Source organism: Anabrus simplex, chromosome 5 (assembly GCF_040414725.1).
Source record: "Anabrus simplex isolate iqAnaSimp1 chromosome 5, ASM4041472v1, whole genome shotgun sequence".
NCBI lineage: Eukaryota > Metazoa > Arthropoda > Insecta > Orthoptera > Tettigoniidae > Anabrus > Anabrus simplex.
In genome coordinates, this window is record NC_090269.1 from 70,913,168 (window position 1) to 70,938,946 (window position 25,779).

Consider the following 25,779-nt stretch of genomic DNA (forward strand, 5'->3'; position numbering starts at 1 on the left):
ACATTAACTTTGATTCCGTAGTTTGAAACCCATTCACGCCCGCACCTTCTTACGCCTCTACCTACCGCTAAAACACGGTAACAATAATAATAATAATAATAATAATAATAATAATAATAATAATAATAATAATAATAATAATAATAATAATAATAATAATAATAATAATAACGAGCTTAATAGCTGATGCCACTTAAGTGCAGCTAGTATCCAGTATTCCGTAGATAGAGGATTCGAACCCCACTGTCGGTGAGCCTGGAAATCGTTCCCGTGTGGCCACGGTTGCTCTCTTCCCACTCCTAGCCCTTTCCTATCCCATCGTCGCCATAAGACCTATCTGCGTCGGTGCGACGTAAAGCAACTTGTAAAATAATAATAATAATAATAATAATAATAATAATAATAATAATAATAATAATAATAATAATAATAATAATATGCGAACAACTGCTGATAGTCCCATATAGGCTGCCGTACGGTAATAAACATGAAATTTGTCCACCTTCTTGAGACATTTCTCTTGCAATCTCCTCGTACACTGATATTTTGTTTATTGTATTGTGGTACTCTACGGAGTCCACTGAATATAGACAGGAATTAATACACACGCACACATCGCCAGGCCATGAAGACGAATCCATTTTTATTGCTCTGATCCCCAGCATGACTAGCCGCCTAGCGCGTACCGTTAATACTCTAATGTCATTGGACACATTCTCGCGCGACTTAACAATTCTTTGACCGATTAGAACATGTTTTAATTCACTTTCAAGACATTTCAATATTTCTCCATTGAAAATTCATGTTGTGAAATCTTGAATTCGAAAAAAATTTCATGATGTAAAACAGGCTTAAGTTTAGTCATTTTTTCATTGATTTTTTAGACTTAGAGAACAAACATACAAATGATTAACCTCAAAATTTTTTATTGTTGAACACCAGCTGTTATGTACAATTTTGGACGGGTTAGTCTCCTCTCTTTTAATTTTGAAGGCAGCACTCAGTATACTCACTAAACGAAATTTTATATAACAGCTATATCAAATCGTAATCAAAGTACATGGAAGGGACTATATCAGGTTTAAACAGTCAACCGTTAATCATCAAAATATGGAAAAATCACTCAAGTAGAGTGGCAGTCGAAGACTGCCCCACTGGGTTTTTGTGAATACGTCCCGCGACTTAAGTCCGACTTCGGGTAAACAGGAAGAAACGTTAAGAAGTGAATTCTACACAATTTTAAGAGTATTAAACCTACTGTAAGGGACGAATGGCATCGTAGTGGGCAATTGTCGCGTCAATTTTCTTCGTAACCCTTATGCCAATTTATTGGGGTTGGCACTTATTATGGATTTGACCCACTTTTAGGCAGTAGCGGTGACTGAGAATTAGAAGTGAGGAGGGGGGGGGGACGGCACAAAACTGAAAAAAATGCTACAAAATGACAAATTTTTAAGCTCTTCGAGCAAATTTAAGCACAGAGGTAAAGGTTGACAGTTTACCAACTTAACTGCGGCAGTAATAGTCTTTTGATAATTTAATTCAGTACCATACAATACAACGTTCACCAAAAGAACAATTAGATATTTATTACAATTAAATACAAGTGCGTTGTGATTATACAATAACATAGCCATAGACACACTGACTGGGTGAGACTGACGAATGAGCACCGCAAGTGGGTGAATAATAACTCATTGTCCATGATCTTGGCGACAAAAATATACCCCTGCTTCCTTCCCTCACAGCATATGCTAGAAGTGCGATTACGATCTGGTGGTACAAACCTGCGCGAAGCCCCGAGCTTGAAGGTGAAAGTAGGGGAAGGAAGGTAGTGGAGGGGGTAAACACTGCTGTGACATTCGGAACGAAATGAAGCCTTGTCACTGGGAGTCGATGTGAACACTTCGGTAGCAACCAGCAAAGTGAACTCTCAATCATACTGCAACACATGGACTTGTCCGCATACAAAATTCATTCAGTGCACAATTAAGGTTTTCTGCCATAAGATATTAATCGCGTTTCTACACGCTGTTGCGCGAGTCTCCACTACTTGCTATGGTGATATACGAATTGGCTGGCTACGTCGAATTAAAATTTGTTTATATTTGGGCAATGCAAATTTTTAATCATTAAAGAAATTAAAGGGAAGAATTAGAGAATCGACAACAGAGTTTGTATTATTTGCTACTTTTTTGTAATTCCTAATTTTAGTTGGCTAAAATGGCATAAAATTGAATTTTTCCCCACAAAATGGAGGGGGACTACCTCCCCCCATCCACCTCGCTCCGTCCCTAATGGCCACTGCTCGTTTCAGGGTCGGATGTCCTTCTTGACACATTCCTATCCGGCGAGATGTATTCACTATTACGTGTTTCTGCACTGGTTGGTACTGCAATATGTTGTCTGAAGTGCAGTGTATTGAGACGAACCTAAACACCCAATCCCCGTACCAGAGGAATTAACTTGAAACAGATAATCCTCAGCCCGGCGGGTAATCGAACCCAGAGCCCTCTCTTCAGAGGGACAGTATGACAGTCTGCTTTCAGTCGAGCCAAGAAGCCGGGTGGTAACTGTCAAGTCAATAGATATAAAGTAAATGAAGTGGTTAAGAGCGGATCGACTGATTTTATATTTTTGGCTGTTAAGACCCATTCCCAATAAACATTCAACGCGAAGGCAATGTGCAGATAAAATCTTGCACACATATATTTCAGCAGAAGCATTCAAAATAAAATACATAATCTTAAACGAGAACGTAAACTCAAGACGCCAACATGAGAGTTTGCAAACTCCAAGCTTTCGTGTTCGTGTTGATGGGATTCGAGAAAAATTACTATCGCTCGATTGCAGTGTGCAGGGACAAACGAAAAAACGCGGAAAAATAGAGTCATTTGATTAAAGGCTTTATTTCACGAATGGAAAAGAGGAATATGTATTAGCATCGATCCTTCTCTGCTTCAATAGACAAACCCCCTCGTCAATATCTAGATTTCCTAGATTTCAAACGTAGCATAATACGCACACAAGCTAATACAGTTTACAGTAACATAAACTGAACTGCCACGTCATTTAATAGAAGCATACATTTACGAAGGATACAGTCGTGTGTGTTTTCTCTCTCCCTCCTTTTAGCGTCACACCGACACAGGCAGGTCTTACGGTGACGATGGGTTACTAAACCTCCTCCAAACATAAACGTTCTTATACGGCCGACTTGATGCGTCGCTCTAGCTAGCTCCTTAGCGAGGGATTCAGTCGGCCGTGGTTCTCGATAATTAGTTACAATATAGAACACAAGATAGCACTAGAAAATCGCTGCTAGAGAACTCTAGTCCAAACACGTAGAATTTCTTGGATGTAAAACAGTTCAAACACTTCTTAATAGATAACGCGATTCAAACTGAGGGAGATACCTAACAAATGGTATTATGAATTTTTATTATTTATTATTTATTATTATTATTATTATTATTATTATTATTATTATTATTATTATTATTATAAACAAGGTCATCACCAAAAGCAAGCACAATATGCAGACAATTTTGCAAAAATATGACGTTCATTTAGGATAAATATAAAACTATGAAAGTTGTTGTTGTTTATTGATTGATTGATGCTTGTTGTTTAAAGGGGCCTAACATCTAGGTCATCGGCCCCAATGGTACGTAATGAGCGAAATGAAATGACAAATTAAAAACCCAAAATCCTCCACTGACCACAATTCAAAACGTGAGGACGATGGATGAGATTGGATTGGATTGGATTGGATTGGATTGGATTGGATTGGATGGATGGATGGATGGGATGGATGGGATGGATGGATGGATGGATGGATGGATGGATGGATGGATGGATGGATGGATGGATGGATGGATGGATGGATGGATGGATGGATGGATGGATGGATGGATGGATGGATGGATGGATGGATGGATGGATGGATGGATGGATGGATGGATGGATGGATGGATGGATGGATGGATGGATGGATGGATGGATGGATGGATGGATGGATGGATGGATGGATGGATGGATGGATGGATGGATGGATGGATATGAGTTTTAGTCGCCTCTTACGACATGCAGGGGACACTGCGGGTGTATTTAGGGATCGTAGTAAGGATGTAAATGAGAGGGCATATAAGTCTCTGGTAAGACCCCAACTAAAGTATGGTTCCAGTGTATGGGACCCTAACTAGGATTACTTGATTCAAGAACTGGAAAAAGTCCGAAGAAATGCAGCTCGATTTGTTCTGGGTGATTTCCGACAAAAGAGTAGCGTTACAAAAATGTTGCAAAGTTTGGGCTGGAAAGATTTGGGAGAAAGGAGACTAGCTGCTCGATTAAGTGGTATGTTCCGAGCTGTCGGTAGAGAGATGGCGTGGGAGGACATCAGTAGACAAATAAGTTTGAGTGGTGTCTTTAAAAGTAAGAAAGATCACAATATGAAGATAAAGTTGGAATTCCAGAGAACAAATTGGGGCAAATATTCGTTTATAGGAAGGGGAGTTAGGGATTGGAATAACTTACCAAGGGAAATGTTCAATAACTTTCCAATTTCTTTGCGATCATTGAAGAAAAGTCTAAGAAAACAACAGATAGGGAATCTGCCACCTGGGCGACTGCCCTAAATGCAGATCAGTAGTGATTGATTGATGATTTAAAACCATCAGTAGAAACGACCCACAGTGCCTCACATGCACAGAAGCTGGCGTAAAACAATAGTATTACTGATCAAGGTACTGCTTCTATAGCACGATACTGAATCTATGATTCTTGTAGTCGAAAGGAGTCAAAAATCCAAGTCATCGGCCCCTCATAATGGTACTTATCGCTAGAAAAGTAGAACCATGGTATTTGTCATGTTGCGGTACTAATCAAGAATAGCGTAGACTCGCGGTATTCCACACATTAGAGCACTACTCACAGGTAATGAAATTCGCACATGTATTACAGACCTACGCTGTTTCACACATTGCGGCGCGATTGACAGGCAACGCAAACCTATGGTGTTCATCACCTAAGTGTACTAACCACAGAGACTCCTAATATCCCGTGGTGTTCCTCATATAGTGGGTACTAATCATAGGCAAGCCAGAACCATGGGTTTCGTCATCACACGGTGTCGCTCATATAGTGCTACTAATCACAGGTACTGTAAAAGCCGTCGCACTCTCGTTTGCTACTAATCACAAACCTATTTGGTACCTAACATTGTGGTACTACGCGCAAGGAAAAGCGACCTATGGTGTTCCCCGCGTGGTGGTACTAATCACAAGGAGTTTCGTGGTTCTAATATAATTATCCCTTGGTCGCCCCTTTTAGCCGCCTCTTACAACAGGCAGGGTATACCGTGGGTGTATTCTTCGTCTGTGTCCCCCACCCACAGGGCGTGGTTGTGGTGGTGCTGGTGATTATAAAGAGGAAGTACAACTAGGCAACCATCCTCTATACAACACTAATCAGAGGAAAAATATGAAGGGGCCCAATACTTTCAAAAGTGATCATATCGGCCAAAGAAAGCAAAGAGCCACGAAGGGCGTGAAAATAAAAGACTCCCTAGGCCTAATACCGCCAGGATCGGAAAAGTACACGAGTTGACCAGAGGAGATCGAAGGAAGTGGGATACCTGGTACCAGTAAGTGGAAGCAATGCCAGGACTCGGCTAAGGGCTTCGTGGTCGATAACTGACGCTCCCAAATTAAGAGCCCCTGGGGCCCCTTTTATTTGCCTCTTACAATAGGCAGGGTTTACCGTAGGTGTTATTCTACCACCTCCACCTCTTGGGGGATGAAACTATGAAGTTATATTTAACAGTATTATGAAATACAATAAATCACGAACATTGGATAATTTTAAATATTTTATTGGTTATAAATCAACACATATAGGGATAACTATTCTATATTGCACCCGTCCACCTCCCGAGTCCAAGACTAGCATTTATCTCAGGGGTGTCGGTTCATTATTTAAATCATCAAATATAAATATAACGGCATAATAGAACACGGGGATGAACGGAGCAACATAAAATTAAAAGGGGGAAGGCTCGATTGTAACTTGAATTTAAGGACTCCATGATAGGACTAGGAAGTGACTATTACTTTAAAAAGGGCATCATCTAACTACAATAAAAAGATTATGAGAGTGGTTTCCTTTGAAATAATTTGCCAGAAGGAGCGGTTTATTACGCCATTTGACGTATAAAACTTTGATACACGTGGCAACAATATTTGAATTTACACACATGTTACATATATAAATCACTTGCCATACCGCAAGTGGTATCAATATCTTGCTGCGTTGCTTCTGAAATAAAATGACATTTTGGAGGTATAATTTACGGATCGATTCCATTTGAATCGAACCGTTACTCAAGGATATAGCTTCCTTCTATCGGGAGCCCGAGCATAACCCATGTTACGGTCGGCTTCCCGATTTAACTAAGATGATGTACTCCGGCTATATACATTTTTCCGAGACCGGTACTCGGACTGGGTAATGTTTCTCGTGAAGTGCGAAAACTGGATTCCACGGACAGTTCCTATCTTACGATATCCAGCTGATGCCATACCAATGAATTAGCATTTACATTTTATTTACATGTGATCTGAATTGTCACCAGTTAGCCTCAGTAGACTACTGACACAGATGAGATAACGAGAAGCGGTGGGAAATACCGTGGCCAGTGACCCCCCTCGCATCGCGAGCGAAGTAAACAAACACGCAAGTATGACTGTCACATCGTCCCATACGAAACCGTACAAAAACGAGGCAACCAAATGATTCTAATATTATCACTCTCATTATTCAACAGACGAATAGAGGGATGTTGTCACCAAATAATTTAATCCACAAAATTATCATCCTCGAAATTATTATTATTATTATTATTATGCAACGGTTCCTGGCACTGTCACGTTTGATTAATATCATCATTATTATGCGGGATGCAAACACAAATGGTTATTACTGTTATTATTATTATATCCCTCTCGTGATTATTATTATTATTAATGAATAGGTGACCCAAGATATTATTATTATTCACGTCACTTAAAAAGGTTATTATTATTAATGGACCGGTCACTTCCGCCAAATTATCTATTAAGATATCGGTCGCAATTACAAATTAATTCACTGATCAACCAACGACATCATTACAGTTATTATTATGACAATTATTATTAATCCGACCGCGGTGATTTAACATCGTCCTTACATTATTATTATTATTATCGGTTGCATATTCTCAATTAGATTCCCGTTTAACATCGTTATCAACGCTCAATTAATTAAGGCGGTCCAATCCTTTATCTGCAATATTTATTATTATTATTATTATTATCACGACATCATGATTGTCCTCACTCGTTATTACAATGAATACAATATATGACCATTTATGTGGAATCTGAACTCTCATTATCCTTAGATCCGTTGTATCTCAATGAATAACTGTGCAGTCTATTTATTTCGTACATGCTGTCACGGGTTCGAATTCTACCCGCTGCGTAACTCAGTATTTCTCTGTGACACTGCCCGTACATTTTACACTCATATCAATATCCTAAGTGTCTCTCGTACGGAATTTATTTTCCTCTCTATCTCAATATTCCTCGATTCATTTATTTATTCCTCACAGAATTATCAACTGACTTATTTATTCATTTCGGACATCGTACGACCTTTTATTATCTGACTGCAAATTCTTTCACATTTTCTATCTCATTTGGATCTATGCCTTAGTTCATTCTCCACAAATAATCGTAACATCTTGAAATTATATTTACCAAAATTTGACAATCATGGTCTCGTAATATTAGCACTACATGTTCCGGCTAATGAATCGCAACTTCAAAACGCGACATTTATACGTAAAAAAATATTGGACCGTAATTTAAACCACACGTTCATTAACATGTACGGATTATTAACACCGATCTACATTTCAATATTATTAATCGATCAAATTAAGTTATCACGCACTTTAATTCCAAATTAAAACGACCTCCCGTCATTAAATGATTCCCAATAAACTCAACACTTGATCACATAAATTACATGAATTATTATTATCTCCAAATCATATTTAAAAAAGAAATATCTTCACAAAAAAATAGTTATATTATTTATTTATTATTATTATTAATATTTTAAAAAAATAATAATTTCGCCTGTAACTCGGTAGTCCACTCGTAATATGTTTAACGCATAACCCCTTTTACAAATTCAATTTATTCTGGCACTAAACACTCCAGATATGATTTACTTGGAAATATTATATTAATCGCATCTCACAAATTTAACAACTTCACTTTGAAAATATGACCATATTAATTTCAACAAAACACTCTTGGTATGGCGAAGCTGGATTTTCCTTCCATGTCATTAAATGGCTCGTTAAAATTGACAAAACATAAAAGCACATATCGGGTCTTATTTAACTAGCATAATCAAAATCAAAATGTAAAGAAAATTATTGACTACAAAGAAAATATGAATGCATGCATGACTTAACGTACTACACTATATATACAAATTTACATCTCCAACAAACTGAATACATAAAAGACCCGATTATTTACATTATTATGATTTACTACTGTCCGTGCTACAAATTTAGGATGGGGTCGTTAAGCGACCCATCTTGTTACAGAAGGTAACCAAGTATGACCAAATTATTCCCATTTTTCCCATCACGATAACATTTCCCAAATATATTTTACAGTTTAGTACTCATCTTAGTTATCGGTATTCCATTGCAGCTTTGCAGACGAGAGGCTTCATCCAGCCCCTCTCTGCGTTTTACTCCTCCATCCTTGATGGCGTAGTTTCACAAAAGATTTCCTGGCACATTATTATTATTTTACACTCATATCTTGATTACCACAAACCTTCACCATTTACTACGTTAACACTGTATGCTTTAATTTGGATACAACAAATTTCTATCCTAGACCCAAGAATTTAATATATTTACACTATTTAATCTTCGTCCACCTACCGCACAATGGACCTGGACACGTACGACGAGGTGTCAACTATTTCGCCCGTCGCGATACGCCCGATTTATACGGCATTCTTGACGTGTTCATTACATCGGTTCGGTATAGCTAAGTACAGGCTACTACTTCCTTAAAGTACTGTTCGTCACACAGTCTATTATGTACGTACTTATGGTGATATATTTTATACTACTCTCTTGCAGGATAATTACTTTACGTCACTGATTATTCATAAACAACAAACACTATCCTACGTTAACTATTTCCAGATTTAACATGTTGCTTGAGCGCGATCACACTTTACAAACACTGGCGGATGCTCGCGCCATTAAATGACTGTACGTCCGTAGAATTATAAGTTACCGGCGACCAACAGTTCAACTCCCGATTTTCAATTCACGTGTGCTGGCGACCGTCAATTCAGCTCCAACGATTCAAGACAAGTGGCTGGCGACCGTCAATTCAGCTCCGTATATATGGATGAAGCCTTTTTCCCGCGGATTCGTTGACGTCATGCCCCTTAGGGAGGGGGTGGATTTTTAATATCGGTACTTGCACTCCGAATTGGAAGTTAAAATTTACATCAAATTAATCCACTCCGCTAGCATATCTGCTGGATAAAATATGAACTCCAGGTGATCACAGATTTAGGAGATATGGATGGATTTCGCTCCTCACATTTCGCGCCTTCGTAAGCGTCTCTGACAACGTGGTCTTCTTTCAGCCAATGAGATTCAAGCTGTCCGGTTTCCAAGAAATCCAGCCTTCAATTTAATTAATTTGCCAATAAGTATTGATTATTTTTCCATGCGTGACATCTAATAAATTCATTACATCCATCCGCGTACTCAGATTAATTTATTACTGAATACTTTTGTAGTTACGAAAATATCTCATCCATCATTCCTTAAGATGGTATCACTGAGTCTCCCATCAAATTTTTACTATTGGCCGGCAAGCGGTCACGTGATTTAAATCTCCACCTGCTCGAACTTAGGCTAGCGAACGTACACTCAGCCGCTGTAATTTTCCATGAGGTCATGGAATTTCCGTCCTACCAAAAATATCCCAAGGTCTTACTCATGTGGTGGGTTTTCTTTGTACGACTCTCCCCCTTCCTCTTTCTGACCAAGACTTATTTGTGGACTCTGTATTTCCTTGTACGCCAACTAATGATATCCCCTGCTGTGAAGTAGCTAAAAGTTGTCGTGTTGAGCTAATCCGTCAGGCTCCAGTCTGTCGTCCTTCCTTCGCTCTGATTTCAACATTACATAAACGAAATATTTTCAAATACACTCCTCTGTATTTCAATAAATGTCTCATATTATTTTACCGATCAAATCATGATTGATTATGGGCCTAAGTCACTCGGGTTCATCTTCCTCTTGCCCAGGTAAAAAAAAATCTAGTGAGCATCATGAGATTTTTTTTATGATGTGTCCATATCATCACTATCATGATTTGACATTGGATCCTCTGTTCTGCGACGGCTATTGATTTCGTCTCTCAACATCTGGTTCCTGACCCTTAACTCCTCGTTCTGTCTTTCGATTTGATGGATCGTATTGACAAATTCCTGCACGTCGCTGTCTATCTCTCCACACTCTGGACATGGCCTTGCTTCAATTGGTGTATGGATTACTTGGACTTCTTCTTCCCTTCCGTCATCATCTTCATCCTCTTCTTCGACCTCATCTTCTTCCGGCTCGTCATCTGCTTCCTCTCGTTCATCCTCTGCTTCTAGTCACATCTCTTTGTTTCCTTGTCCCGAATCGAACGTCGGTGCATTTGGGTTCAAATTTCTGCCACCCTTCCTTGCTCTTTGGAACTGCAAGCTCTCCGCTCCTGTCGCTTCCTCATCACGGCCCCGATCATGGATCGCCTCCTTCCATTTTCTCTTGTTCAGCTCTTCTATATACCGCCTAGACTCTTGGTATCTGTCATCCTTCTCCTGACGAGATCCTCCCTGGTAATATCTCGGGTTCCCTTGATTCCTAGCTGGATACGGCCTGTAATTACTTCTCTGGCATCCACGGTATCCCCTGTCGGCTCGAAAATTCCCTTGGTTTGTTTGCCGGTTGCCTTCCGCAAAATTCCTTGGTCTCGTCCATTGTCGCGGCTTCCACTCCGAATTATATGCTCGACGAGGTTCCGGATCCGTACTAGTTCCCTGGTTCTTCGTACTAGTGGTCTTCGGTTCGATTGTCCGTTCGATATTATTCACCTGTTGGTCCCTGCTCCTAATTTGTCTTGGGTTCGAATGATGCGTTGTGAGGTCTAATTGACGTAATAAAGCCTCCGCATCGACAGCTGTCTGGACATTTGACGCTATCATCATTCGTTGGACCTCGAATGGCAATTGTTTTCCAATGGCGCTAATCAATTCTGTTTCGCTCATTGGATTATCAAGCTCCCGTAGCTTGTGAAATTGTGCCACAAAGTAATCAGAGAATTTCGTTGGTGAAGATGTTGCATATCGTCTGGAGTATACTTCCAGCCTTAACTCCTGCTGTTCCTGAATACTCCAGAACTTTTGGAGAAAAGCCCGCCGAAATCCTTCAAAATCTTCAAAAGTATACAAGAAAGCCCTGAACCATACAGCTGGTGCTCCGTCTAGGAATTTCTCGACTGTTCGCAGTTGTCGCTCTACTGGTATTTTATTCTCATTTATATAACTGGCGATTTCCCGGATGAAACCTTTCGGGGTAATATGCCCACGGGCATCGAACTTTGGTGGCTTGTCATCAGACATCTTAATGACGTGTACCACCGATGTCGGGATAGCACTTGATGACGTAGACGACCCATCTCTGTTTTCAAACTTGAAACCGTGTGTATCAGCATGGGATAGGCCTCCTTTCTTATGAATCCCCTGGTTATCATGGGGTTCGTATTCGCGATATTGGAGGTTAAAATCTTGGCTAGACGCTGATGGTTCCAACCTAGCCTTCAACATCTCCAAGTCTTTTCGGATGTCATCCATTCCGTCGGGATTACAACTGGCTATTTCTTTTGTGCCGGAATTTTGCCCATTATACGCCTTGCATTGTTCTAACAAGCGAACTTCCGTGTCGGCAAATGATTGGCCCTGTTCAATTAAGTCTTCCGTCCGCTGGAATAACGCTAAGTTTGCGTCTTCGCACTTAGTTATTCTCTGGCTACGGTCTTCTAAATTTATAGTTAGTTCTTCGACTTTGTTTTTCAGTCCTGCTACGATGACAAGTGTACGTGCGGCTTCCCCACGTAACTCGTTCATGCCCTTGTCATGCTTGTCCAAGGTGCCAGCTATCTGCGCGCATTTTTCTTCTACTTGTCCCCGGACGATGTCATTCTCCTTCCTACACTCATCCCGAATTTCCTCTATGTGTGATTCTATGTCTTTTCTGTCAGTTACTCGTAGAGCGGCGAGTTCCTTGACACTAGCGTTCAATTTTTCCTTAATTTCTGCGCGTTCCATTTGAGCCTCATCTCTAACGCGGTCAACCTTTTCATTAACGATGGTAATGTACGCATCCATGTGCACTTTTAATTCGTCTTTCGCGAAGTGACATGCTTCCTGGACTTGAGTTAATTTGTCCCTAAGTTCCTGTCCCATCGCTACGCTCGCGGCCTGAACTGCATCTATTTGTGCCTTGAGTTCTGATTTATTTATTTCACACGCAGCCTGTACTCGGTCGATCTTATTCTCTAGTGAAACACTCGCAGCCTGTACTTGGTCGATTTTGTTTACAAGTTCATGTTTAGCTGAAACATTATCGGCCTGCATTTGATCAACTTTATTCTCTACCGAAACACTATTAGTCTGTAATTGATCTAACCTTCGTTCCATTGGACCAATACTTGCAGCCAATGCTTGCATCAAGTCCTCTAACGTGAGAGTTTTCACCTCTCCCTGTCCTTCTACCACTATGTCCTGGGATCGCTCCCCACCGTCGTCAGACATTATAACTTTTCTTGAGAAAGCAAAAGGGCCGATCGGCCTCTCGCCTTGCTGCACACGAAGGAATACGCTATTGGGTCTAGGCCCTATCCTATGACATTATACCCCTACACTAACTTTCATTTAACAAAAAAAAATTTTGACTATAAAACTTGTTTACATTTGCAGGTCATTCACCTTGAATGCTGGCTTGCGCCTAAGATTTCACAATAAACCGCTCCAATATAACAACAACAACAACATTAAAAAAAACAACGATGAAGTCGGAAATCTCCTGCCCTAAAATACGTTAATTTTAATTTATACCATCTCAACCTCTTTTTAACTAATAACTTGAACTGGTACTCAGTAATATTTTTACCATTTCAAGCCTTCCTAAACAGCTGTTTATAATATTCATCTCATGTCCAATGACATTTAAATGGAGTCCTGAATTACCAAAATAATATTAAATTTCATATGGGAAAAGAGAAACATCAAATCTTCGAGCTTATTGAATTTTGAATCATTGCCAAACTTGAAGAGATTAGCAATGGATTATATTAATAACTAGCCAAATCTAGCTCCGTTCGAAACTAACCTTACTCTAGCATGATATTACGTTACAAGTGAACACACACTTGACCGTGATGCGGTCATCAATTAATAAAAATAAAAAATTTAAAAATATAAAATTTGGAAAAAAAAATATAAAAATATAAAAATTGATTAGCAATAAAATTGGCCTCTCTGCCGTTCTTAAAGCAACACTTTGCCGTTCTTAAAGCCCCACTTTGGGCCAGCCATTTTGCACCCGTCCACCTCCCGAGTCCCAGACTAGCATTTATCTCAGGGGTGTCGGTTCATTATTTAAATCATCAAATATAAATATAACGGCATAATAGAACACGGGGATGAACGGAGCAACATAAAATTAAAAGGGGGAAGGCTCGATTGTAACTTGAATTTAAGGACTCCATGATAGGACTAGGAAGTGACTATTACTTTAAAAAGGGCATCATCTAACTACAATAAAAAGATTATGAGAGTGGTTTCCTTTGAAATAATTTGCCAGAAGGAGCGGTTTATTACGCCATTTGACGTATAAAACTTTGATACACGTGGCAACAATATTTGAATTTACACACATGTTACATATATAAATCACTTGCCATACCGCAAGTGGTATCAATATCTTGCTGCGTTGCTTCTGAAATAAAATGACATTTTGGAGGTATAATTTACGGATCGATTCCATTTGAATCGAACCGTTACTCAAGGATATAGCTTCCTTCTATCGGGAGCCCGAGCATAACCCATGTTACGGTCGGCTTCCCGATTTAACTAAGATGATGTACTCCGGCTATATACATTTTTCCGAGACCGGTACTCGGACTGGGTAATGTTTCTCGTGAAGTGCGAAAACTGGATTCCACGGACAGTTCCTATCTTACGATATCCAGCTGATGCCATACCAATGAATTAGCATTTACATTTTATTTACATGTGATCTGAATTGTCACCAGTTAGCCTCAGTAGACTACTGACACAGATGAGATAACGAGAAGCGGTGGGAAATACCGTGGCCAGTGACCCCCCTCGCATCGCGAGCGAAGTAAACAAACACGCAAGTATGACTGTCACATCGTCCCATACGAAACCGTACAAAAACGAGGCAACCAAATGATTCTAATATTATCACTCTCATTATTCAACAGACGAATAGAGGGATGTTGTCACCAAATAATTTAATCCACAAAATTATCATCCTCGAAATTATTATTATTATTATTATTATGCAACGGTTCCTGGCACTGTCACGTTTGATTAATATCATCATTATTATGCGGGATGCAAACACAAATGGTTATTACTGTTATTATTATTATATCCCTCTCGTGATTATTATTATTATTAATGAATAGGTGACCCAAGATATTATTATTATTCACGTCACTTAAAAAGGTTATTATTATTAATGGACCGGTCACTTCCGCCAAATTATCTATTAAGATATCGGTCGCAATTACAAATTAATTCACTGATCAACCAACGACATCATTACAGTTATTATTATGACAATTATTATTAATCCGACCGCGGTGATTTAACATCGTCCTTACATTATTATTATTATTATCGGTTGCATATTCTCAATTAGATTCCCGTTTAACATCGTTATCAACGCTCAATTAATTAAGGCGGTCCAATCCTTTATCTGCAATATTTATTATTATTATTATTATTATCACGACATCATGATTGTCCTCACTCGTTATTACAATGAATACAATATATGACCATTTATGTGGAATCTGAACTCTCATTATCCTTAGATCCGTTGTATCTCAATGAATAACTGTGCAGTCTATTTATTTCGTACATGCTGTCACGGGTTCGAATTCTACCCGCTGCGTAACTCAGTATTTCTCTGTGACACTGCCCGTACATTTTACACTCATATCAATATCCTAAGTGTCTCTCGTACGGAATTTATTTTCCTCTCTATCTCAATATTCCTCGATTCATTTATTTATTCCTCACAGAATTATCAACTGACTTATTTATTCATTTCGGACATCGTACGACCTTTTATTATCTGACTGCAAATTCTTTCACATTTTCTATCTCATTTGGATCTATGCCTTAGTTCATTCTCCACAAATAATCGTAACATCTTGAAATTATATTTACCAAAATTTGACAATCATGGTCTCGTAATATTAGCACTACATGTTCCGGCTAATGAATCGCAACTTCAAAACGCGACATTTATACGTAAAAAAATATTGGACCGTAATTTAAACCACACGTTCATTAACATGTACGGATTATTAACACCGATCTACATTTCAATATTATTAATCGATCAAATTAAGTTATCACGCACTTTAATTCCAAATTAAAACGACCTCCCGTCATTAAATGATTCCCAATAAACTCAACACTTGATCACATAAATTACATGAATTATTATTATCTCCAAATCATATTTAAAAAAGAAATATCTTCACAAAAAAATAGTTATATTATTTATTTATTATTATTATTAATATTTTAAAAAAATAATAATTTCGCCTGTAACTCGGTAGTCCACTCGTAATATGTTTAACGCATAACCCCTTTTACAAATTCAATTTATTCTGGCACTAAACACTCCAGATATGATTTACTTGGAAATATTATATTAATCGCATCTCACAAATTTAACAACTTCACTTTGAAAATATGACCATATTAATTTCAACAAAACACTCTTGGTATGGCGAAGCTGGATTTTCCTTCCATGTCATTAAATGGCTCGTTAAAATTGACAAAACATAAAAGCACATATCGGGTCTTATTTAACTAGCATAATCAAAATCAAAATGTAAAGAAAATTATTGACTACAAAGAAAATATGAATGCATGCATGACTTAACGTACTACACTATATATACAAATTTACATCTCCAACAAACTGAATACATAAAAGACCCGATTATTTACATTATTATGATTTACTACTGTCCGTGCTACAAATTTAGGATGGGGTCGTTAAGCGACCCATCTTGTTACAGAAGGTAACCAAGTATGACCAAATTATTCCCATTTTTCCCATCACGATAACATTTCCCAAATATATTTTACAGTTTAGTACTCATCTTAGTTATCGGTATTCCATTGCAGCTTTGCAGACGAGAGGCTTCATCCAGCCCCTCTCTGCGTTTTACTCCTCCATCCTTGATGGCGTAGTTTCACAAAAGATTTCCTGGCACATTATTATTATTTTACACTCATATCTTGATTACCACAAACCTTCACCATTTACTACGTTAACACTGTATGCTTTAATTTGGATACAACAAATTTCTATCCTAGACCCAAGAATTTAATATATTTACACTATTTAATCTTCGTCCACCTACCGCACAATGGACCTGGACACGTACGACGAGGTGTCAACTATTTCGCCCGTCGCGATACGCCCGATTTATACGGCATTCTTGACGTGTTCATTACATCGGTTCGGTATAGCTAAGTACAGGCTACTACTTCCTTAAAGTACTGTTCGTCACACAGTCTATTATGTACGTACTTATGGTGATATATTTTATACTACTCTCTTGCAGGATAATTACTTTACGTCACTGATTATTCATAAACAACAAACACTATCCTACGTTAACTATTTCCAGATTTAACATGTTGCTTGAGCGCGATCACACTTTACAAACACTGGCGGATGCTCGCGCCATTAAATGACTGTACGTCCGTAGAATTATAAGTTACCGGCGACCAACAGTTCAACTCCCGATTTTCAATTCACGTGTGCTGGCGACCGTCAATTCAGCTCCAACGATTCAAGACAAGTGGCTGGCGACCGTCAATTCAGCTCCGTATATATGGATGAAGCCTTTTTCCCGCGGATTCGTTGACGTCATGCCCCTTAGGGAGGGGGTGGATTTTTAATATCGGTACTTGCACTCCGAATTGGAAGTTAAAATTTACATCAAATTAATCCACTCCGCTAGCATATCTGCTGGATAAAATATGAACTCCAGGTGATCACAGATTTAGGAGATATGGATGGATTTCGCTCCTCACATTTCGCGCCTTCGTAAGCGTCTCTGACAACGTGGTCTTCTTTCAGCCAATGAGATTCAAGCTGTCCGGTTTCCAAGAAATCCAGCCTTCAATTTAATTAATTTGCCAATAAGTATTGATTATTTTTCCATGCGTGACATCTAATAAATTCATTACATCCATCCGCGTACTCAGATTAATTTATTACTGAATACTTTTGTAGTTACGAAAATATCTCATCCATCATTCCTTAAGATGGTATCACTGAGTCTCCCATCAAATTTTTACTATTGGCCGGCAAGCGGTCACGTGATTTAAATCTCCACCTGCTCGAACTTAGGCTAGCGAACGTACACTCAGCCGCTGTAATTTTCCATGAGGTCATGGAATTTCCGTCCTACCAAAAATATCCCAAGGTCTTACTCATGTGGTGGGTTTTCTTTGTACGACTCTCCCCCTTCCTCTTTCTGACCAAGACTTATTTGTGGACTCTGTATTTCCTTGTACGCCAACTAATGATATCCCCTGCTGTGAAGTAGCTAAAAGTTGTCGTGTTGAGCTAATCCGTCAGGCTCCAGTCTGTCGTCCTTCCTTCGCTCTGATTTCAACATTACATAAACGAAATATTTTCAAATACACTCCTCTGTATTTCAATAAATGTCTCATATTATTTTACCGATCAAATCATGATTGATTATGGGCCTAAGTCACTCGGGTTCAATATACAATGAGAGAACAAAATAGAATACTAGTTAGTAGTTAGTTAATAATTGCTGTAATTACAATATTTTATTCTACCTTCCAGGTGTATTCAGCTTTTAGCTCTTTAATGAGAATTACAATATGATAAAAGCAGCGTCTCAATATTTTCTGGTAAAAGATTGCATCTTCTGTTGTAAATATTAATTTGTACAATAAACAAGATCCCTCCACATCACATGATGTAATTGGAACTTACTTGTATCGTGTTGTATTTGATAGCTTAATATTTAATGGAATTTCACTGCTTTTACCTCCAAGTACTTTACCAATTTGAAGGATAATAACTGTATGTTGGATTATTTTCCAGCAACAAAGAAACTTTTGTTGAAACTGCTTTTGTAGGTACTCCTGTAACTTGAGCCAATTCTTCCACCAGGCCTTCTACGTACTGTACTGATGTCAGCAGTGGCAACTTCTTTGTTTCCAACTTCTCCCTCACAGTAGGTACTCTGACAATATGTGCCTGTATGTATGCTAGGTCTCCCTTCATGCTTTTACTGAGAAATTCCTCCTGTGCAAGTTGCACAAAATTACTTAACTGATAGTCAAAACTATCAATAACCTGCACAAAAGTAGTAAAAATCACAACAAATATCCATTCAAATATTCCATGGTTCCATCATTTAGTTCTATATCAATATCGGAAAGAAGTCAATAAAGGAAACTGCAATTGTTAACGGAAATATTAACGGAAGGAAAATGTGCAAACCTTACAAAATATGAAATAATAAGTAGATTCTCACTAAATAATTAGCCTACCAGTTATTTTTTTTTTTTTTGCGTGCATTGCCATCAACCTAACCTAACATCCTCATCAGTAAACACCCTACTTTCGAGAGCGCTAGCAGCCATGGTTTAGAATATGACATTTCATATTGTGCCAGTTCCTTACTTATAATATCTCGTATGTTTAGGGTATTTTTTATTGAAAAACTATCCCTGAAATACCACACGTTTGAGCCTTTGGTTTTTTTAAGACCCAAATCCCGTGAATACAGTTAGTAAACAAGAAACGACCAGCCTAGGGCTATATTGAGCTAGCAGCACAGGAAGATACGGCGCCACAATGGAGCAGTAGTGACAGCGTCCGGTAATGAAGGCGGGAGAATTTATCAGCTGCTGACAACATAATGAGATACGAGAACAGGATCAGTCACCAGGCATGTCCGGAGGAGGGTGCATTTAAATAGGAAATGAACAACACTAGCAGAGGAATTTAACTGAGAGAGCGGTGGTCCCTGATAACAGCTCTCAGAATGGAATTAATTCACTTACATATTGTAACTTATTTAATCCTTGAATGAGGACGAGCATTATGATGGTAAAATGATACAGAGTTTGACTCACTTACACAAACGTATTTCAACGGAAAATTACCTCCGAGGAGTGGTGATGTCGTAGTCGGAATAGTCATCTTCAGCAACTTATTTTCATGCCGTGAACCTGTTAGCTTGTATTCGGGAGATAGTAGATTCGAACTCCACTACCAACAGCCCTAGTTTCCCTACTAGTTTTTGGGATGGGATCTATCTGAAATTAGTCATCTGTTTCCCGAAATCGCTGTAACCGGTGTTCGTCTACAGTTCAGTAGCGTCGTCACTTCACTGTATGCTGTAACTAATAATTGAGAACATTTCGTATCAAACGAACGCCGTTCTAAGCATCAGTCCAGAATTGAAGTCCTTGAACTGGCCTAAAAAAGAACCCAGGGCCTTCGAATAACAGACAGGCAGACTACCACCACACCACAGGAGTGGCGTATATATTTTACAGTTAGCTTTACGTCGCACCGACACAGATAAGTCTTATGGCGAAGATGGGGTAGAAAAGGGCTAGGAGTGGGTAGGGAACGTTCGAGCCTTAATTAAGGTAGAGCTCCAGCATTTGCCTGGTGTGAAAATGGGAAACTATGGAAAACTATCTTTAGAGCCACCGACAGCAGGGTTCGAACTCACTATCTCCCGAATCCAAGCTTACAGCTGCGCACCGTAACCGCACGACCAACACGCTCGGCGACTGATGTATGACAATAACAATAACAATAATAATAATAATAATAATAATAATAATAATAATCGTTTAAGTGCAGTCAGCATCCAGTATTCGGGAGATAGTGAGTTCGAACTCCACTTTCGGCAGCCCTGACGATTGTTTTCCGTGGTTTCCCATTTTCACACCAGGCAAATGCTGAGGCTGTACCTTAATTTAGGCCACGGCCGTTTCCTTCCCAGTCCTAGCCCTTTCCTGTCCCATCGTCGCCGTAAGACATATCTGTGTCTTTGTGACGTAAAGCCAATAACAATAATAATAATAATAATAATAATAATAATAATAACAATAAATTGTACCGGAATGTACACCTCAACTCCGCACATTCAAAATAAGCGCCTTAATGAACTCCTCTACCGATCTAAATGTGAAATTGCTACTACATAAAGTTGGAACCTTAATCGGAAGATGCCACTTCTGAAATATCAAGTAATTGCGTTATTGTGCAGTTTCCTAAACTGATTGAATTTCTCCTTGTTTTGTTTTGCTTTACATCAAGAAGTTTGGACACTTTTCCACAGATGACACTACCAAAAGAACTTATAACTTAAAGAAGTTTCGTATTTACAGACTTTCATAACTGAATCTATGTTCAGTTCATTTTGGGTTGGCAACACTTCTTTATCTTTCCGCCAGTTTTGAATCTGGCCAATCATGAATTTTGTAATTAATTTTCAACCAATCCCGCATTTTTTGTTCACTTTGAATTAACCAAGAAAAATTGAGAGGGTGTGTCCGGATTAGTCTTGAATTCTCTCGAACCTCCCCTGAGGGTATATAAGTTGAGACTTTTCGGGTTTCCTTGTCAATTGATCGTCGTCTTTTTAAGTGCGTGTGTTAAGGCAGGAGGCGGAGCGCCTCCTTCTTCGGCAGGCAGGACATCTACAAGGTAATGGCCACGTAAATTCTATCTTTCTTGCTGTCTCCGCAAATTTATCCAAGGGGAAGTTCCGAATCTTTAACTATGTAACAAACCTTTCTAAAATGTAAATCTTCTTACGGCTAATGTAAAATTTCAACTGTAAATCGGGGATAGAGAGTGAGTTACCCTCTCGAGCTCCCCTTCATCTTGGTCTGAGGTGACTACTTTTTCGTAACGGTTTTCTTCCTGTAATGTATTAAAGTTATTTCCATGCAAGATACCTCAGTAGTTTGGGACTAGCCCCCGTTTCATCGGCCGAGAGCCCGATAGGTTTTTAGTATTTCATTTTCTCGGAGCGCAGTGTACGCCTCCATTCAGTTTGTGTTCGGGCCATATATTTAACCTGTTCTTTTTCGCAAAGGCCCGGCAGGTTGGGTACTAGATACCCCTGTGTAAAACTATATCCGTTTGTAATTCGTGCCTTGTGAGTCCAGAGAGTGTAATATTTTGATGTAATGTTGCCTTGAGTGGGCTGTAAGAAAGCGAGAGCATGTAAGCTCTTTTCAAAGTTTTGTAATAGTGAAGGGTGCCTCTGGAAGGCTAGATATTGTAATTTTGGGAGCAAGTGCTCTTGAATTAGGAAATTTCTGCCCTTGACAAAATTATTCCTCAGTTGGTAAATGTTGTAAACTTGAGCTTGTTGCGCAGAAATTGTAAATCGAGGGTTGAAGTCCAAACTTGTTAAATTCCCTATTCTTGGGGTTTTCCACCCTTATTTGGCACTGTACCCGAGATATCATTGTTACCAAGTGAAAATTTTGCTAAATTTGTTATTTTTGAAGAAATACAACCTTCAGTTCAAGTTTTAAATTAATTTTGATATTGTAGATAGACCATTCACCCAAGCACCTTCTTTTACCTCTCTGCGTTCCACAGGTACCCCGGAACAATAATTAATAATACAAATAATATTAGTATTATACTAGCTTCGCTAGTGCTTAGTGCTTCGCTACATTATTCTTCATTGATGACTGATTCCACATAAATTATTGTACAGGAATGAGCAACATTTTATTCAATTGCAGGTCCCTTAGCGTAATCCAAGAAACACCGCGGAAAGATCCCCCATACGTTGTTTCCGATGGAAGGTGTGTGTTGGAAGGTTTGCTGATAATGGCAGGACACGTATCCTACACAATAGAGTTGGGGAGTTTTTATTATAATTACAGGCCCCTTTTCCTAATGTCAGTCACAATCCACTTGGGAAGTGTTGATTATAATGGCAGGCACACTTGCCTACTGCCCGTCACAATCTAAGTTGGGATTCTTGATTATAATGGGAGACACAATATAGCCAGTCACAATCGAGTTGGGGTGCTTTTATCATAATAGCAGGATCCCGTGCGTACTACCAGAATTGGGGTGTGTTCATTTTAATGAGAGGCACACTTTCGTATTGTTAGTCACATTCGAGCTGGGGAGTACTCTTTATAACGGCATGTCAGCTTTCCTACTGCCAGTCACATTCGGATTAGGGAGTCTTGGTTATAATAGCAAGCCTCTTCACCTACTGCCAGTCACAATCAAGTTGTGGAATTTTGTTTATAATGGCGGTCAATCCTTGCCTATTGACGGATACACTCGTGCAAGAAAGTTTTGAACATAATTGTAGGCTCCCTTGTTTACTGCCATTACATTCGAGTAGGGGATTATTTCATTACAAAAGTAAACCACGTTTCCTAATGCCAGTTACAGTGGAGTTGGAGAATTTTCATAATAATGGCAGGCCCCTGTCCTACTGCCAGTCACAGTCTATAAGGTGAGTCTTGATTACAGTTGCAGACCCCTCTCCTACTGACAGTCACTATCGATTTGGGGAGTTTTAATTATGATGACAGACCTTACGGGTCATGAAAGCATCAATCTAAATAATGAAATGGTATTTCCATAAGAAAGAACTTTCATGTGTATTGAAAGAAAGAGACACGTATTGCTCAAATGGTATTTAATAAATTTGCAGTGCATATCTCTTTTGTATACCCTAGTTTAACTTGTAGAAGGGTTAGAGCAATAACATCTTTAAAAACCTGATTCTCAGCACACTTTTAATTTGGTTTAATAATTACTCACAACATGCTTTGTGACGCTTACCATTATCTTACAACAAGGCACAGAAATGTGTTAAATAAATTACTAAATTACTAAACTAAACAAATACACTATATGTCGTATTGTCTAATACTATGGAAAAACAACAGGCGATAATTTTAAAGTGGTACTAACTTACGTTTGAGGAAAAAAATCGATTTCCAATTTTTATTTAATTTTGGTAGACCCATTTATTCAATTGTTATGAAAATGTATTCACATAATATAACGTAAGTTTACTGTATTAGATTTAGGAGCTTAAGGCCTAAAATTAAACGTGTTTCACTGTTACCAACATTCCAAATATTTGGTGTCATCAATTATAACAAGGTACATTTTATAAAGTAACTATTGGAGTGAGAGTTTTGAAATTAAAAAACACACAGAGAAGTGTATAACTTCTCCTAGTTTTTATTTGATAGTACATATCCATCAATGAAGGCTGCAACTCCATCCAGGATAGCTGCAGTCTGAGTTTCGTTTCCCATAAAGATTTTTTTCTAGAACTTTGTAATGATGAAATTCCCAAAATAAAAAGGTATGTTATAATTTTTATAAGCTGTACAAAAAAATGAAAATCCACAGCCTGTTTCCAGTCATTCGATCGGGTCAGAAATGGAATGAATGAAGCCCCCATCCAGCGATGAGGATGGGAATTGTGCCGGCTGCCGAAGCCTGTCGCACTCCTCTGGGGCAATGATTAATGAATAACAGATGAAATGAAATGATATTGAAGATTGTTGCCGGAATGAAAGATGACAGGGAAAACCGGAATACCCGTACAAAAACCTGCCCGCCTCCGCTTTGTCCTGCACAAATCTCACATAGAGTGACCGGGATTTGAACCACGGAACCCAACGGTGAGAGTCCGGGGCTCTGCCGCCTGAGACACGGAGATTCCACTATAAACTGTACAACTACTGTATTATTTGTCAAATTAATGCAAATCAACATATAAATATATTCTGAAAATTTCAAGTACATTGATGCATTAGTTTCTGAAGTAAATGTACCTTAATCTATGAAAATGAAATTTGCGGGAAATGGAAATTAAAAATTATCTACATGATTTCAATACCAGTTCAGGGTACGCAATCAAAACAGTCCATAACTATAATTCTTCTCCTTATGAATCTTCTTACTTTGCTGTCTCACATGTTTCCTATTTCTCTTGTCTGTCACATTATCCTTAATTTCACAGTGCTTCATCTGCGACAAATCAAGGCTTTGTAGAGTGGCACAGCACCACGTATCTGGTTGCAGTCCCAACTTCTCCTAGTTTTTATTTGGTTATACATATCCATCATTGAAGGCTGCAACTCCATCCAGGATAGCTGCAGTCTGAGTTTCGTTTCCCATATATATATATATTTTTCCTAGATAAATTGGAAATATACTTTAAGAGAGATGAAATAATATAACAACCAAGATAGGTCAATATGTATAATATTTGTCGAACTGGTAAGTTTTCAGGAACTTCTGGAGGAGTGGAATGCAACAGATATGTATTTTCCGAACGTATTACTGTAATATCTCGTCATGGTTTAAGAGCAATCATGGATTTATTCCGGTTATAGGTGCGTTTTCTCTGAGATTACATAAAGATTCGTGCGTTAGTGAGTGTTTCAAGTGGCCCAATTGCACTTCCATTAAATAGATCCAGCTGTATTTCGACGTCTCCTTGTTTTCCTCTTATTTGCCTCCTTTCGTTTTCATCTCCATTCAACTCTTCCTAACGCACGCATTTTTTTTTTTTTTTGGTAGTTGCTTTACGTCGCACCGACACAGATAGGTCTTATGGCGACGAAGGGATATATATATATATATATTTGCTGGGGAGCATGGAGCATCTTCCCCAGATTACAGCATTCAGGGCCTCGTTAGAATTCTGTGTCTTGCCGTGCACATATGTACTGGTACCAAAGAATAAAAGCTCTTCAAAGATATATCAGCACACGAACTGCATTGCTTTGCCATCTGCCATGAACTACATTCTCACGCAAAGACTACAGATGTGGGTAAACAGCCAAATAGGAATTGAAGCGCCATGCTGAACTGTCAAACAAGATGGATGACACGACCTTCTTATAACCTTAACTTTAAATGGCCATATCTCGAGTAAATATGGAAATATTTTCACCAAACTAACTTTCAGTGATATTTCAATTTGTTTAGTATCCAAAATATTAAAAGATATGAAGATCGATTTTTTTCACTTTAACGTACGCTAGTGCCACCTTAAATGAATGTAAGGAGTTACTGGCGAACAGGTGATTTTATGGAGGTAGTGACATCATTTGGTGACATATCCTAGAAAAATGTCTTATATCTAAATTAAAATCTACTTCTCTTTCCTCTGTGTCAATAATGTTGTATGTATTCTGACTGGCAATGATTATTGCGCGCTGCTGTCTTTACAAAAAAAAAAAAAATATATTCCTGGAAGTTGAGTGTTGATC